The 17,066-nt window shown below is 37.0% G+C and overlaps 1 pseudogene; it reads right to left on the reverse strand.

The window, feature by feature from the left end:
- Positions 1 to 33: 33 nt before the first annotated feature.
- On the reverse strand, positions 34 to 3,571 carry LOC101437335 (WD repeat and FYVE domain-containing protein 2 pseudogene; annotated as a pseudogene).
- Between the last annotated feature and the right edge of the window lie 13,495 nt (positions 3,572 to 17,066).

Raw genomic sequence — 17,066 nt, forward strand, 5'->3', positions numbered from 1 at the left:
GTAGATAGTATCTTCTGATTCCTGGGAGGGTCATCAAGTTACCACTGGGGTCATATCCCACAATTTAATAACTTTGTCAGTTCAAGAAGTCAGTAACCACCTTCTGGTCACATCAAAATACACACGTACAATGTTATGTTTCCTATCACAGAAGGTAGCTGTGGGTGCACGTTCTTCATCTGTGATGGCCTCGTGGCAGCTGTCACAGACCCTCATGTCAAACCTGATGCCCATGAGCTGGATGGAGGAGCACCTGGATTACACCTGCCACAGACCGCCTTCCCTCACTTGTGCAATGGTGCTGTCTCAGTCCAATTTTCTAACTACCCCACATCAGCCTGAAGTTCCAGAAGAAAGGCTGATCACATTTTAACAGGAATCACTGTCCAACCTTTCAGGTGTCTCCTGCCAATCCATGTCCATGTTCCAGACAACAATACCACCGTCCGTGCTGCATCAGATGAGCTGCCATGTGTGCCATGCATACAACAGGACCAGGGCCTTGTCGTTGTATTCTTGGAGCTCAAAAGGCAGTTCCTTTTCTCCCACCGATGTTCCATGTGATGGCAGAGTAGCCTGAACTGCCCGAGAACAACACTTGCTGGGCCATCTCCCCACCTGTATGTCCTCTGACTGTTGTGACCAGGGGTGCAGTTGTCTTGCTATAGTTTGAGGAGTATCACCTGGCCCACCTGGTCCCCAATGAACGTGTGCAGGGTTTCAACATTAAATTGCAGGCCCAAGGCCGCAGCACTGGTGCAATAACCTCCCAGGTATTGCCCACTGTCAGAGCAGTGCCAGGAGAATTGCTTGTCCTGTCTTGTGCTCAGCACCCATTCCAGCTTTCAGGACAATCAGGATCATCATCACTCTGCTCTGATGTGCTTGATAGTTTTTCACAGAAGTCATCTTGTAATCTTCTGACAAAAGAAACTCTGAGGATGTACCATTGTCTAAATCTATGGACCATTTTATTTTTTCTGGGTTAAAATTCACGCATGAGCATGGAGAAGGTATCACATGGGATTTGGTTGGTGAGTATTGTCCACTGTATCTCTTTAACTACACATGAACTGTCCTGTCCTCCAAGACACTGATGACGCCATGTTCACCACCCCCTGAGAGCCCTCAACCCACTGCAGCAGGATGGGTCTACAGGTCAGCTGAAGGGCTGGATCTCTGCCGCCAATGGAGGAAGGGGCACATGTAGGACTCAGAGCCGACCTGAGAGGATGGGAGGGTGCACTAGAAACAGGGAAGGTGGGCGCAGGGCAGTAGCCAGGAGCCACCAGTCTTAGCTGGCCGAGGCATGCCTGGATCTGGGTACGATGGGGCAGGCAGCCTTTCCATTTCCTTAATTGCCAAGAAAATTAGGAATGAAACCACACCAGGGAATTTGGTTCCTATGCTTCCTGTCATTTTTTTGTATTATTAAGCCAAATTCCCTTGTTTATTATTAACCACCCCAAACAGTTGAACAACCCTTTATTTGTTTTTGGTTCAGTGGCATGAGTATCCAACAGGACCAGATGCATCTCAATTTCCATTTCAAAAAAACCATCATTTTGTTCTCTGGTGGGAATGGTTCTTCATTGAGAATCAGAACTTCCAAGACAGTGGAGTTCAAAGTTGCAGGTACCAAGAGTAAATATTCTAAAGATAATTCCATGTAAAAATGAGACCCATTCTCATATCCACCCTTGATTCTAAGACTCAGGTAATCTAGCATGAGAAAAACAGCCAAATGTTGTTACTGACTCAAGGCATTCATTGCATTCTGTGATGTGGAATGCCATAATTTCAGGTACTATTCTCCCTAAGTGTCATATCTGGATCTTCAGGAAGTCATTGAATCATTCTGCCCTCCCATCTGCTTTGACATGGTCTATTAAATAGTAGAACCAGTGAGTTTCCCAGGTTTGAGCACACCGATACATTTATTTTGCAATGAAATGCATTCTTTGGTGTAGGCACAATGCTATATATATACATATATATAGATAATACCTATCATAAATGTGAAGGGGGCATTCTATTAATTTCAATAGGGATAACTTTCTTTCCTTCTCCAACACAGAAGGGATCAAACATAACTAACCCATCAACAGATAATAGGCTAGGACCCCTGGGGAATAATATCATACTGGAGGTTAGTGTTCTTTTAGCTATTGGCAGGCTAGCCACTCTGGTACTAGTGGCCAGGTAAGTCTTGTTTGGGAAAGGTCAATGTTGTGCCACCATGTCGATCATGATTATTTTGTACATTGACTTTGAGCAAGCACTTGGTTAACTGGGGAAATAAGCTGTCTGTTTTCCTCAGAAGAGTTATTTTGTCCTTCTGATTATTGAGTGTCTCCCCTTCAGCAGATGCCTTTGGTGAACATTCACATGGGACTCAAAAACCTTCTTTCTCTGTGCCAAGTTTGGACACATCTTGTCCAGGACTCCTTTTCACCAAGATTCCATTCTTGTTCTTTCTAATTACTAGAACATCTAGAGAAACCACTAGCTACTTCACATGGATTGATTTAGACCCATACTTTAAGATCTTTCTCAGTCCAGACAAGTGGAAAAACTAATGTTTTCTAGAACTTGGACCCTCAATGTAGATTTCCCTTTCTCATAGCACTTCAGGTCACTCCTAGGTGGGGTTATTGTACTGTAGCCACCTATTTCTGGGAGATAATATATAATGCAGAACTATCTGTTAACTAAAACTTCTTGGTCATTAAAAAAACTTCCTGGTCATTAAAAAAACTACAACTAACTAACTAAATAAATAAATAAATAAGCCCTTCCCATTAGGCCATATATGAGTATTGAGAGAGGAAAGGAAATTCAGTAGAAGTAAGTCTTTAATCTGATCCTCTTAATAAAGCAACTTACATGTGCCTTCTGGATCTAATTAAGACTGATCTCTTATTTACCATTGTCATTGATATATTGCTGCTGTTCTTCATACCCAGCCCTATGACTGTGGGAATACTCAGTTCATGATGGGAAACTCAGAACACATGGTCATTTCATAGCCCAAGCTTAAATTCTCTGTCTCTGCTAATGTCCAGAAGCTAGCCAATAGTTCTTTCTCTAGGAAAGTGTTCCAAGGAAGGCATAGGTTTGCTCCAAAACCCTAGAGTTTTGAAAGTGTAATTATTCTATTAAGGGCTGCCAAAGGCTCTACATAGCATCCATAATGCTATAGATACTTTGAGTATCATTGAAACTGCTGGGTCATAAGTTTCAAGTTGAAGAGCAACTTGCTTTGCAGCCTGGGAATACTGTAGAGATGACTCTCCATTTCTCACAAACAATGGACAGCCATATGGGTTTCTCAGCAAAAATGTCACAGTGGCATACTAAAATGTGTATAAATTGCCTACAAAATACAAAAGTTCCTACTAAGCTCTCTGCCTGCCTTGTATTTAATAGTAATAATGCATGATGAAGAAACTTGTCATCCACTTTGGAGGGGGCATCTCAATATATTTAAGAGCATTAAACCTTAAGAAATTTCACCAAGATTGTGTACAACTGAAATTTCATGAAGTTCATCTCCCAGCACGACCTGCATGTATCTATAATCTTAAAGCAATATAAAATACTTACTAGGTGCTGTTCATCTGGTCCAATCAGTGTGGTGAACAGAGTTAAGATATGCAAGACTGCTGCAAGATTGCTGCAGACTCTATTGTGGCACACATCAAGAGATTGGCTGTGGCTCTAATATAAGTTTGTGAAGGTGAACAATAAGATAAAATCTAATTGCTTCTGATGGTTGGTTCTTGCAAACTAGTATAGAGAAAAAAGCATTTGCTCTGTCAATAGTTGCATTCTAGTTGCCAAGAGCTGTGTTGATTTGCTCCAATAAAGTAATCACATCTCGAATAGCAGCTATAGTTAGAGTTGCCACCTAATTAAGTTTATGATAATCCTACTTATTCTTGAAGAACAATTTGCTTTTATCATAGACTAGATAGAAAAACTAAATGGGGTATGATGAATACCAGCAAAAGGGAATCCTTCAAATGTTTGACAGTGGTCAAACCTGTGTTTGCAATTCTCCTAGGTATGTGATATTGTTTTTGCTTCATTTTTCTGGTAAGGTAAGGGAAATTCCACGGCTTCCACTTGGTTCTTCCTTTCACAGTATAGCCTTCAATCAATGGGTCAGAGAGACAAGATATGAATTCTGCCATTTGCTACATCTGCTATTACAATAATTTATTCAGGAACTGGGGACATATATGCAGAGTAATAAAACTACTGAACCTAGAGTAATTCAAAATTGGCCAAAGTTCCATTTAATGCCGAAATTCCATTGACCATAATTGACTTGTAAACCTGAAGGAGTTACCTTTGGGCTTCCAAAGAATTATTTTCAGATCAAAGACAATGTCTACTGCTCCTTTTCCCATTAATAAAAGACCTTATGTCCCCTTGGGGAAAACTTGGAAGAATATTTATAATATATACAGTAGGTGGTTTGTCAGGGCCCTTCCTTAAGGTAAATGGTCCTGATAATCCATGATGGCATTTTAACTCTACCAGGACTGGATATTTTTGTGTTCGTTTTTCTTTTTATGTGGAAGAATTAATATATATTACACTTTCTATCTATTTTATTCCTAGAGGCAGGGTGATCAATTATATACCACAAAAGTTCCTCATAGGTCCAGATATTCTGATTACTACTTCATCCTTGCTGCTCATTACAGTAAATGCTCCCACCTTGTTTACATGGTTTTTGTACTGCCAATTTGCATTTGTTTCCCTGGGGTCCTATCATCCTTACTGAAATCATGGAATTATCTCCCTTCCTTCTCGATAGAGAAGCTACCTCAAAACTTGCCAAGAATACTAGTGCTCTCATCACTAATATAATTCTCACTGCCTTAGCAAAGTTTTTTTTCTGGGTCCTCTTGGGGCATGTCACAGGGAGGTGAAAAATTTGTGAACCTTGAATGCTAATTCCAGTCTACATTTCTAGCACCTTAAACCGTTGGATTCCTTTCTTTACATTATGCCAAGAAAGTTCTGGCTTCTCAATCACAGTAAATGAGGGCGACTATTAAATTTAAATTTTAGTCAATCAAAAAAAATTTATTAGACACTTCTCTAGATTAATGAATATTAAATAGAGAATCTCAGGTAAATGCATCCACATGAGCATATTTGACCCAATCATTGGATATATGCCATCTAGCTTGACCTTTAAGGGGCCACCATAAAAGATTCTAGAATCCTAGTCCCCATATATTCCCCAGATTTCTGCTTATATAAATTGCAAAAATTTTGAAAATATTTTAGACCTATTTTCTCTAGGTCAGATTTTGTATTTTTTCTCCTAGAATATTTTGAGATAGCACCCTACTTATTGGGCTAGTGACAACTTATTAATAAGTAAGCATATAATGGCAAGTGAAGAGAATAGCCATACCCTTGTAAGGCAATCCCCAGATGAAGTTATTATAGGGTCTTCAAACAAAAGATGTCTAGTGTCCTCAGATACAAAGCTGTGAATTCAGCATAAGTTGTAATTCTACATTCTGCCCAAAGTCTGTATCTGGATTTTTGAACTCTATCCTGAGGCTTTAAAAATAAATAAAAAATTTCTTAATTGATAAGAGATGAAGGAAAGGGACACCATAGAGGCTCTTTGTTCCTCCACTGTGACCTAAGCTTGTCGTTTTTATTTTTTTAAGCACTCCAGAAAACGCAGAGGTAGTGTGCCACACCAAAGTCCTTGTTTTCATCAATACATTACAATCAAAAGCAGCAAGCACATCCTCTACCAAAGTCCTTGTTTCAGATGGCACATTATCACAAACAACCGCAGGTGATAGCTTAATCATCTCATTCCCACCTTCAAGGAGTGCAGCACCGTATTCAAGCACAAAGACATGGGCAGACCAATCTTCAAAGGTTTGTTTCCTGGGACCACTGTTGTTCCCAGTTTCTGTATCAGTTAGTTTTCAGCCAGGATACAGAACAACTCTCCAAAATTTTCATAGCACCTATTTAATATAACATGATTTAACTATATATTAAGTAACAGAAAAAGTCAAAAAGGGATACTGAGGTATTGCAGGTGTAGTAATTTTAGGAAGCAACTCCTGCCAAAAGGGTTGAGAGAACCAAAGGAAGAAGTTGGGCCCCTCTGTCCTGAGACTCAGCTCCCTGAGGAGCCAGCACAGCTGTGTCAGGAGCTCAGAGAAGCACCCCCAGCAAGATGAACTGAAACCTCCAAGGAAGGCTAGCTTGTATCACTGAGGGGGCTTTATGGGGCTAGTCATATAGTGTGGAAAAATAGCAAACTGCAACCAGCCACTGCTACAGGAACCAGCTACTCAGCCAGGATGAAGAACAGTTTCTGTGGTGACATAAACAGTAGCATTTCAGTCTTACCCACTCCAGAAAGCCAGCTGGCAAAGGAGAAATGAAATGTGCATAGTCCCAGGACCAGCATCACAGAGCAGAGTCTCAAAGTGTGGTTTTTAAAAGGAGAGACTATACCTTGATTATCAACACAAACGGAATCATTCAAATAATCCCAATGTCCAAACAAATTGCAGGTGTTACCTAAAAACAAGAATAAAATATCTGCTTTGATATTAGCCCAAACCTCATTTAATGTGAGGATAGTTTTCCATATTAATATGCAGAGAGAACTTTTTTTTCTTGGTGGTGGCAACTAAAAATAAAATCATTATGTGGTTTTTATAAATCTGTCCTAATTAAAATGAAATGAATTTTGCTGTAATAAAAGTTGTGAGATTCTAGATTTGGTGACTAAGAGGATATGCTGAATTTCTGTGCATGAGATATTTAAGAGAAAACTATACCATCTGGATAAGAAGAAGAATGAGCTGTGAAGGAAGGAGCAGGTTCTCTGGATAACCTTTAGAATTTCTTCCCCATTCTTGGTAGCATTCTGGCATGTTGGTTTTTTAAAATCATTATTCATCTCACATCATTTTAGAATATCTGTCTTTATCATCATTAGAGCCTGCATTTGCATAAGGTTTTGAACTTTTCTAAAATGTATTCATTTTCTTTGACCACCATAATAAATTACCACAAACTGAATATTTGTATTAATCTACATAAATTTATTTTTGGAGGTCAGAAGTCTGAATGGTCTCACTGGACTAAAAGCAAGCATTTGGCAAGGCTGCATTCCTTTCTGAAGGCTCCATTCCCTTAGCTTTTCCACTTTCCAGAAGTCATCTCTATTCCTTGGCTTGTGGTCTCCTGCTTCCATCCTTAAAACAACTTTGTATCCTTCTGATAATTGTTCCATAATTATGGCTTCCTATGACCAGAGTTGGAAATAATTCTCTGAATTTAAAGACATATAATTATATTGGGCCCACCTGAATAATCCAAAATATGCTCCTCATCTCAAAATCCTTAACTCGATCACATCTGCAATGAAAGGTAACGTATTCACAGGTCCCAGGGATTAGGACTCTTACATCTTTGTGGGGGTTATTAGTTTCCTGATCACACATTCATTATGTTATTTAGGAACTGAACAACCACACTGTAGGAATGCAAGGCAAGCATTTTATAAACAAGAAAATTCAAACAAAGAAATTCAATAACTTGTGTGGCCAAAGACCACATAAATTTTACATATATAAAATCAGGCCAAACGTCACACTTCAATAATGGCAAAAGCCTGACCTAAGCACACATTTCACACAATCATTTATTTTGATAATCGTTTTATTTAATCATATCCCAACAATATTTAAAATTTTCTATTCCAGTGTTTTACAGCAAAACAGAGTCCTAAGAAACATGTGCATTCTTTAGATCACAAGCTAGTGAGTGGCAGACCTGACACTCCAGGAAAATACTGGGAAAAAAAAGCAGAAAGCCTATAATTATAATACAACTTTTCCCCTACAAAATTGCCCCAAATCTTTATAACAAATTTTAAACACAAAGTTTAAAGCCAATGTTTCTTTGGGCATCAGGGTATGTGTCCATACCTGGACTTGCCATGGGCAGGCTTCACATGCACATAGTTGGCTCAGGTCTAGATGTTTCGTATTTTGGAACTTGAACCAAATTGTTTAAGGCTTAGTATGTGTGTAACCAGTATGTTGAACAAGCACTACTCCTGACATAATCAAAACACAGCTTTATTTTTATCTCTTATCCTTCTAAACTGAGTTCCTTTCTGAGAATGTTTCTCTGTCCCTGAACGAAAACTCCTTCAACTCCATGATATTTTTGCTCAAATTTTTGGGTTATAAAACATCCTACAGCCACTTTAAGTAACAAACTATTCCTAATTCACAAATTAGAGTATCCAGTTCAAGATATTAAGAAAAACTCTGGATTTAATATAACATGCTGCCCTCTCCTCAGCAGGCAGAAGCCTGAATCTCCTAGACTCTGCAGTGGAAAGAAGAGATGGTTGGTTTTTTTGTTTTTTGTTTTCATTTCATTACCTTGTGCTTTCACTGCCTCCACAACACCTCACTAGATAGCTTCTGACTCCTACACAGTTGGAACAGGGTGAGGGTGGATTAGAAAAGAAAAATGAAATCTTTTATTTAAATGGTAGTTTCATAATATGGTTTTCTGTTCTCTGGGCTTGGGAGATGTTTAGAACTAATTCATTCTCTTTGGGTGCTATTTCTTTGCTGGGCTGTGCTCTCTATAGTCCCCATACCCTGGCCAAGCAAATGCATCATTTTCTGGGGCTTGGCTTGGCCTGACTTTACCAACTTCCTGATATACAGTGATTCCCCTTAGTGTTTGGTTTTTGTTGTTTCTGCTAGGACCCCTTGCTCCTGGAATCTTTGGGACTAGGGCTGGACTGGACCTGGAATGAGCCCAGCACGGCTCTTGTTCTCCTTCTGGTATAAGAAAAAGATTCCCACATCCTTTGGCCTAAATAACTCTTAAAGAGTACAAAGTGCAAAGTAATATCACTCCCCTGGATTAACCATCAAAGCCATCCTTCTGGAACCACCTAGATTTAATTGGTGGAAGTCAGACTGTGTCCTTCCATCACATATTATGTTTTTTGTTTTCTCAGGAAGTCCAACCTAATAAGAATTAAGGTGAAGAATTAGAATACCCCTCCTGAAAAGTTGGCAGGGAAGAATAATCATAGCAGGACAACAACTCTTACATTAATTTCTTCAAAGATCTTCCTTGCAAAACACACACACACATACACCGATACACACATATATATATAATATCTAGCTAAAAGTTCCAAGAGTTGTAAAATGGGTTTAAATAATTTCCTTTGAATATTAGCATATAATAATTTGGAATTACTTTAGAATTTTTCATTACTTGTATCTTGGTGCCTAGTTGAAATATCACCTTCAATTAGCTTTTCGTGTGATTCATTGCCAACTTATTAAAACCATATGCTGGAGGAGTGGTTAACAAACTTTTCTGTGCATCAGAATCCTCTGGAAGGTCTGTATAATGCTAGAGTTTATGATACCTGGGGATGAAGTAAGGATCAATAAATTGAATTTCTAACAGGTCTCCGGGTGGTGCTGATACTGCTAATCCAGGGAGCACTTTTGTAGGACAATAAGATGCAAAGGTAGCTCTGCTCTTGTACCACTTTGGAGTTGTTTAATATTTGTGAGATATACAAAAGTTTAATATTTGTGAGATATACAAAAGTTGTGAAATTCTTACATAGGATTTAATAAATATAACCCCTCTTCCCAACATCTCTGATCCTAGTGATATATTTAGAATTAAGAACTTTGCTTCCAAATTCCAAGCAATTCTAACTAGCAACATAATTCAACTTCATTATCATCCCATCTAATTATTCAGGTATTTAATAAACATCTATTAAGCACCTATTCTGTGCTAGGCATTGTTCCTCTGGAAGAGTGTTTCTCAAAAAGTGGCCTCTGGAACACCGGCATCATCAGTGATTTTCAATAATTTGTGGACTCCAATTCAGAATTTCTGAACTAGTGGATCTTGGGCAGGGTATGAGAATTCATATCTCGAACAAGTTCCCAGTTATAACTGAACAAATATATTTATCTAAAGCAAGTGAATATTTCTAAGCTGTCTTGGAGTGTCAGGCATTTCTGTTTGTTCTTTCTAGTTTTCAAAAGTAAGGAAAAACAATGTATTTCTTTAAAATTGAAAGTATCTGTCTGAATCATATTTGATATTATTCACCAGCTGAATAAAAGGTGACTTTTTAGTGGAATAGAATATACCATCCTTTATGGTGAAAAGCTACAAATATAGTTCATATTATTCTCTTCACTCCAATTAGTTTTTTCAGAGAAAAGGAATACAGATGACAGTGATGGACAAGAATTTTTTTCATCTTGTCAATAGAAATAAATCCCAAGCAGAAAAGTGTCAAACTCTTGTTGGCAATAGCTAAAATCAAGTGATGTCTTTAAAAAGGGCCAGTGAATAAACCAAAACAAAAGACTATGATGATATTTTAAGCTTCTGTTTATAGCAAAGATGGGATAGCTTGAATCAGACCAATCCTCCTGCTGAATAAAACAATGAAAAATTAGAAATAATGTAAAATAAAATTTTGAAAGATGTGGAAAAGTTTTGGTAATGGATGGTGGTGATGGTAGTACAGCATTGTAATGCATTTAAAACCACTGAAGTATATATTTGAATGTGGTTAAAAGGGGAAATGTAAGGGCATATATATGTTACTAAAATCATTTTTTTAATAAAAAGGACTTGGGGGGGGGGAGGAGAGATAAATAAATAAATCTTTAAAAAAAAAAAAAGGACTTGGAAGTAAACTATGAATACAGCACTTTAGGAGCTATAGTTCACACAATGAGTTGAGTGTCATATTCCCAGGGATTTCTTCCTGAGTCCATTTATCAATTTCTATTTAGGAGAATATTTTACTTTAAAAAGTAGCAGTTTTACTTGGCCAAAGTGACAGAAGATGGAGTTTAGGCTGGCCAAAATAACTAGGACTTTAGGGGCAATATGTTTCAGAGAATTTAAACACAGAATTGAGTAAAAAATCTTCAAGTAGCAAATATGACGTTACCAGAAACTTCATATGTGCTGGCCTGGTTAAGTTTACCCTCTTGTGCTTATGTCATCACTATAAAAATGACATATCTCAGAGAGTTAGTTAAAGGAGGATGCAAGATACATACCTTATACCTCAACCCAATTTATGACTTGTAGTCAATTCTGGTCAAGCCCATTCCTGGTCAACTAATCCTAGCTGACCTGCAAATGCATAAGTGAAAATTAGGTATTGTTATTTTAAGCAAATGAAGTTGGTATGATTTGTTACAGAGAATAATTATGTAAATAGCTAGCCTTCTATACTAGAAGCAGGGTGACTTCATAACAAGAACATAAAATTTGAGGCATTGGTTTTAGAAATGCATGAGGAAATAGATATAAAAGGACAGAAATATGGGGACGAAATTGTCTTAGGAGTCTAGAAAAATGGTGACCCATGTTGCATGGTGATAAGATATTTGGTCAATTGTCATGCTGTAATTTTGAAAGCAGAATGTATACTTAATGACTGTATGATTTTTAGATAAGATCTCAATTCAAAACTTAGGTTGGTTGTTATTAGCTATATTGAATAATTTTCTCTAAAAGCTCAGAATAGAACTGGTTCATAAGCAAAATTTAGAGGGATAATAAAGAACCAGATATTGAAGTATTGGGATATAAAAGTCTTTGTCATTTAATCAGAGGCACCAGCAAAAAAAGACAAAAACCAGAACGCTGCCAGTAAAAAATGTCCTCAGTATAAAGACAAAAATCAAGACCTGTTTTTAGTATGCTTAGAAGAGTTCTGAAAGAATTTATGTGGTACCTTTTGTATTATCTCAATTAGGCAATACTATTTCTTAAAAGATTAAGGGTATCTTCCTACATAAACCTGATATAACCCATAAATAAGTCTAGAGAAAGACATGTCTGAGAAAGTACTGTGGCTATGGCTTTTGGTACATGTAGTAGACTGTAATTAGATGTATAAAAAAACCCACAACATTGTTGAAAGTATTACATAGGCAAATGTACTTCTGGTTTGAATTAAAAAACAACACTGAAACTAAGAGGTAGAAAGAACTCAGGGCATTCAGATTTTTATGAGCAGAAAACGAACCAATAATACTGCTCAGGAATGAAGAAAGGTACATTCTACAAAGCTGTCTTCAGAAATACCAAAGTAACATTTTGGCAAAGGACCTCCCAGATTATGGAACCAAGAGTGGTACAAAACAACGAGCCACTAATAGAGTAGAGGTAGGAGATAAGAGATTTCCATACTCCAGTGATAGGAGTCCTGGTCATATTTGCATATAATTTTTCAGAATTTCTGTGGGTCAGTATTACTATTCACTTTCCATTCTCCTGCTTTTCAAGTGATAGTATTTATTGTGATTATCATTCCTTATTCCACCACTGTAAAATGGGTAAGTGGTGGATAGATAACTTATCAATTCAGTTCATAAGTATTTCTACAAAGAGACACTACAACTAAATCTTATAAAGATTGTGTAATCATGAATTTCTAGCATGATACCATTACTTAAATAGAATTTTGGGAATCTTAGATTGGCTATATGACTTAATTTGATCTCACATTGGAGTGCAGAGTGAACTTCTTAGATCTTTGATTTTGCACTCAGCCATGTTAATTGTTTAGGCCAATGAGATAATAGAATGCAATACATGACTTGAAATATAATTTCACATCTGGCCTGCTCTCTGAATCTTTTGCCATCACCATAAGAAGTAGAGTTCAAAGCAAAGAAAATTATCAGGTACAGAAAGGGATCTTATATAACAATAAAAGTGTCAATCAACCTAGCGAATACCTAGCAATCCTAAATGTGTATGCACCAAACAACATAGCTACAACATATGTAAAGAAAATCTGATAAAGCAGTGGGAAATAGGCAAATTCACAATAAAAGTTGAAAACTTCAATATTCATCTGTCAACAATTGTTAGAAAAACTAGATAGAAAATCAGCAAGAACTCAACATAGAACTCAGTATAGGGAAGTGTACTTGGATCAATGGAGAGAGTTTGCCTACCACATGGGAGGTCCACAGTTCAAACCCAGGGTCTCCTTGACCAGTGTGTAGCTGGCCCAAGTGCAGTGCTGATGCACATAAGGAGCGTCGTGCCATGCAGGGGTGTCCCCCAAGTAGGGAAGCCCCATGTGCAAGGACTGTGCCCCATAAGGAGAGCTGCCCAGTGCAAAAGAAAGTTCAGCCTGCCCAGGAGTGGTGCCGCACACACAGGGAGCTGGCACAGAGAGATGACACAACAAAAAAAGACACAGGTTCCTGGTGCCACTGACAAGAATAGAAGCAGACACAGAAGAACACACAGCAAATGGACACAGAGAACAGACAATGGGGGGGAGGGGAGGGGAGATAAATAAATAAAAATAATCTTAAAAAAAAAAAGAACTCAAAATAAAGAAATCAACACAATCAACCAATAGGCTTTAATGAATGTTTATAGAACCCTCCACTAAAATATACATTCTTTTCAGGCTCCTAATGGATATAAATTCAAATAGAATAAATGTTCAACCACAAAATCAAACCTCAACTAAGTTGAAATACATAATAGTAGGGAGTGGATTTAATTCAAGTGGTTGAGTGCCTACTTCCCATATATGAGGTCCCAGGTTCTATCTCTGGTACAAAAACCAACTCGGGAGAGCTGTTTTGGCTCAGTGGTTGAGTGCTGGCTCCCCACATAGAGGTCCCAGCCCCAGGACCTTAAAAAAAAAAAGATGTGACAATATACAAAGAATGCTCTGATGCTCTGTCATCATAATGTAAACAAACTAGAAATCAGTAAGAGAACCATAACATAAGCACATCCAAACAGACTGGCATCTAAGTATACAAATCTGACTAATTTATTTATCAAAGGGGAAGTCTCAAGCAAAATCAAAAAGTGCATCAGACTGATTAAAAATGAAATTGCAACATACCAAAATTTGTGGGAGACAAAATAGTGCTAAAATCAAACTTTTTGATATGAAATACATAATAGGAAGCAGGGAAAGTCTGCAATCAATAATCTAAGCTACCATTTTAAAAATATAGAGAATGTACAGCAAAAAATAAACCAAAAGTAAGCAGAAGCAGTGAAATAATAAATACAGGATAGAGACCAATGAAATTGAAAACAGAAAAAAATAGAGAAATCAGTTAATTTATAGCTGGTTCTTTAAGAAGATTTTTAAAATGACAAACTTCTGGCTAGACTGAGAAAGAACAAAAAGAAGACACAAATTGTCAATATCAGAGATGAAATAGGGTATATCACTACAGACCATGTAGACAGCAAAAGGATAATAAGAGAATAAAATGAACAACTCTACACACACAATTTTGACAGCTTAAATGAAATGGCCCAATTCTTCAAATAACATGAAGTACCATAACTCATTTAACACAAAAGAGAGAATTTGAAAGTTCCTGTATCTATAAAAGAAATTGAATTTATATTTTTAAGACTCCCAAAGTAGAAATCTCCAATTGAGGTAATTTCATTAGAGAATTCCAACAAGTGTCTAAAGAATAATTACCACCAAATCTACACAATTTCTTCCAGAAAATAGAAGGGGAAGGAAGCATTTCCAAATTCATTTCATGAAGATAGCATTCCACTGATAATAAAAACCAAAGACAGTATGAAAAAATAAAATAAACATTCCTCATGAAGATAGACACAAAAAAAATCACTAACACAATGCTAGCAAATAATATTCTGCAATATATAAAAAGAATTATTCAATAAGGCCATGTAGGGTTTATTCCTGGGATGTGAGGCTTGCTCAATATTTGAAAATGAATCAATGTAATCCACCATATTAACAAACTAAAGAAAAAAATCTTATGGTTTTATCAATTAGTGTAGAACTAGCCTTCCACAATTTCACATTCATGAGGATTTGGCTGATAGGTACTTATCCTTTACCTTGCGCCCTGCCTGCTTTTGTTTCCAAGACAACTGCTCCGGAGCAGCCACAATCTGAGTGGCTTCCATTCCTCCCCTGGTTATGTTTAAGGTGCAAGCAGCACCTCTAAGTAAGTAAGCACCATTTGATTATTTGTAAGAGGAAAACAAAAAAGAATTCTACATATCAAAATTGCTTTGTGGCTCTCTGCCAAAGAAGTTGAATTATATATTTAAAGGATTCCAATAAGCTCCACCTCCAATTATTTGTGGTTTTGCTGAAGGGAAAATGGTCATAATTGAATGTCATTCACAAATCAGTTTTATTTAATCTGCTCTCTCACTGGTTTAAGTTATTAAAAAACAATTCATACTGAAAAAAAAAACTCTCAGAAGCATGGTGATAGAGGTGAAGTTCCTCAAATTGATAAACAGCATCTACATAAAGCCTATAGCTAAAATTTTACTTAATGTGAACTACTGAGTCTTTTTCCCTAACATAGGGAACAAGGCAAGGATGTCCCATCTCATCATTAATATTCAACATAGGCAAGATAATTTTGTCAGTGCAATAAAGCAGGAAAATGAAATAAAAATCATATAAATTATAAAGGAAGAAACAAAATGGTCCCTATTTGCAGATAACATAATTGTCTATGTTGAAAATCCCAAAGAATCTACAGAAAATTTCCCTAGAAGTAATGAGTTCAGTAAAGTTGAAGTATATAATAGAAACATGCATATACATGTTACTCCCATATACTAGCAAGGAAGTAGTATAGACACCACAGCTAAAATTACAAAACTATTTATAATCCTTCACAAATAACAAAATACCAATGTGTAAGTCTAAGAAAACATAAACTGTACTTGACTGCTGAAAACCACAAAACACAGATGAAAATAAAGATGATCTTTATGTTAGAGAAAAAATGGCACTCACCAGGACGCTGAGGCTGAGGATTACAGGCAGGCAGGAGTTTATTGGGAAGCTCTCCCAAAGGAAGGGGTCTGATGATTAGACTTCAGCCCATTCATGGAAGACGGTGGATATGATTTTATACAGCAGATCAGGAGGCGGGGAAATGTTAGTGCGTGGGTAGGTGGTTAGAGTCTGAGTACAGCCTGTGATTAATAAGGAGCTGTAAAAGTGAATTCTTCTCGTGCATGGTTTGGGGTAGTGGGCTATGAGGTAGGGCATTTTTGGAATGGAAGGATCTGGTGATCTGGAAGGGATGGGTCTTGGAAGATAGGGGTCTGGAAGGGATGAGGGTCCTTATCAGCTCCATTCCCACTGTGATATGGCTCATTCTTGGGGGGAAGTACACTGTTCTCCTCACATAGGCATCTTGCTTAATCAGTTGGAATGGAGTTATACAGCTTTATGACCTGTTAATTATTGCAAACCTTGTAAGGGGGAAGCTCTAGCACTATATAAATGGAGAGACATGCAGTATCCATGGATTGAGAGCCTCAAAATAGTACAAAAATCAGTTCTTCCCAAGTTGATATACTGGTTTAATGTAATTTCTAATGAAATCCCATAAGATCCTCAGTAAGATACAGACAAGATTATTCTCAAATTTATTTGGAAAACCAAAGGATCTAGAATCAATAAAATAATTCTTAAAAATACAGTAAAGTGAGATGACTACCTGATTTCAAGACTTCTTATATAGCCACAAGTAATCAAGACTTTGTGATATTGATGGAGGGACAGACACACAGATCAATGAAACAAAATAGAGAACCCATACATGGAACACAAATAGGTTCCACTGATTTTTTACAATGGTGCAAAAGCAATTCAATAGTGAAAAGAACACCTTTTCCACAATTTTTGCTGGAGTAATTTGACATTCATAATCAGAAAGAATAAAAAGAGGACCTCAACATAATTATCACCTTATAGAAAAATTAACTAAAAATGGATCATGGACTTAAATGTTAATATACAAAACTAGAAAACTATTTTTAATTAAAGGAAAACAATCTTAGAAATCTAGGACTAAGCAAAGAATTCTTAGACTTGACAACAAAAGCATGATGCATAAAAGGAAAAACTGATAAAATGAACTTCTTCAAAATTAAAAATGTTTGTTCTTTGA

Source organism: Dasypus novemcinctus, chromosome 6 (assembly GCF_030445035.2).
Source record: "Dasypus novemcinctus isolate mDasNov1 chromosome 6, mDasNov1.1.hap2, whole genome shotgun sequence".
Lineage (NCBI taxonomy): Eukaryota > Metazoa > Chordata > Mammalia > Cingulata > Dasypodidae > Dasypus > Dasypus novemcinctus.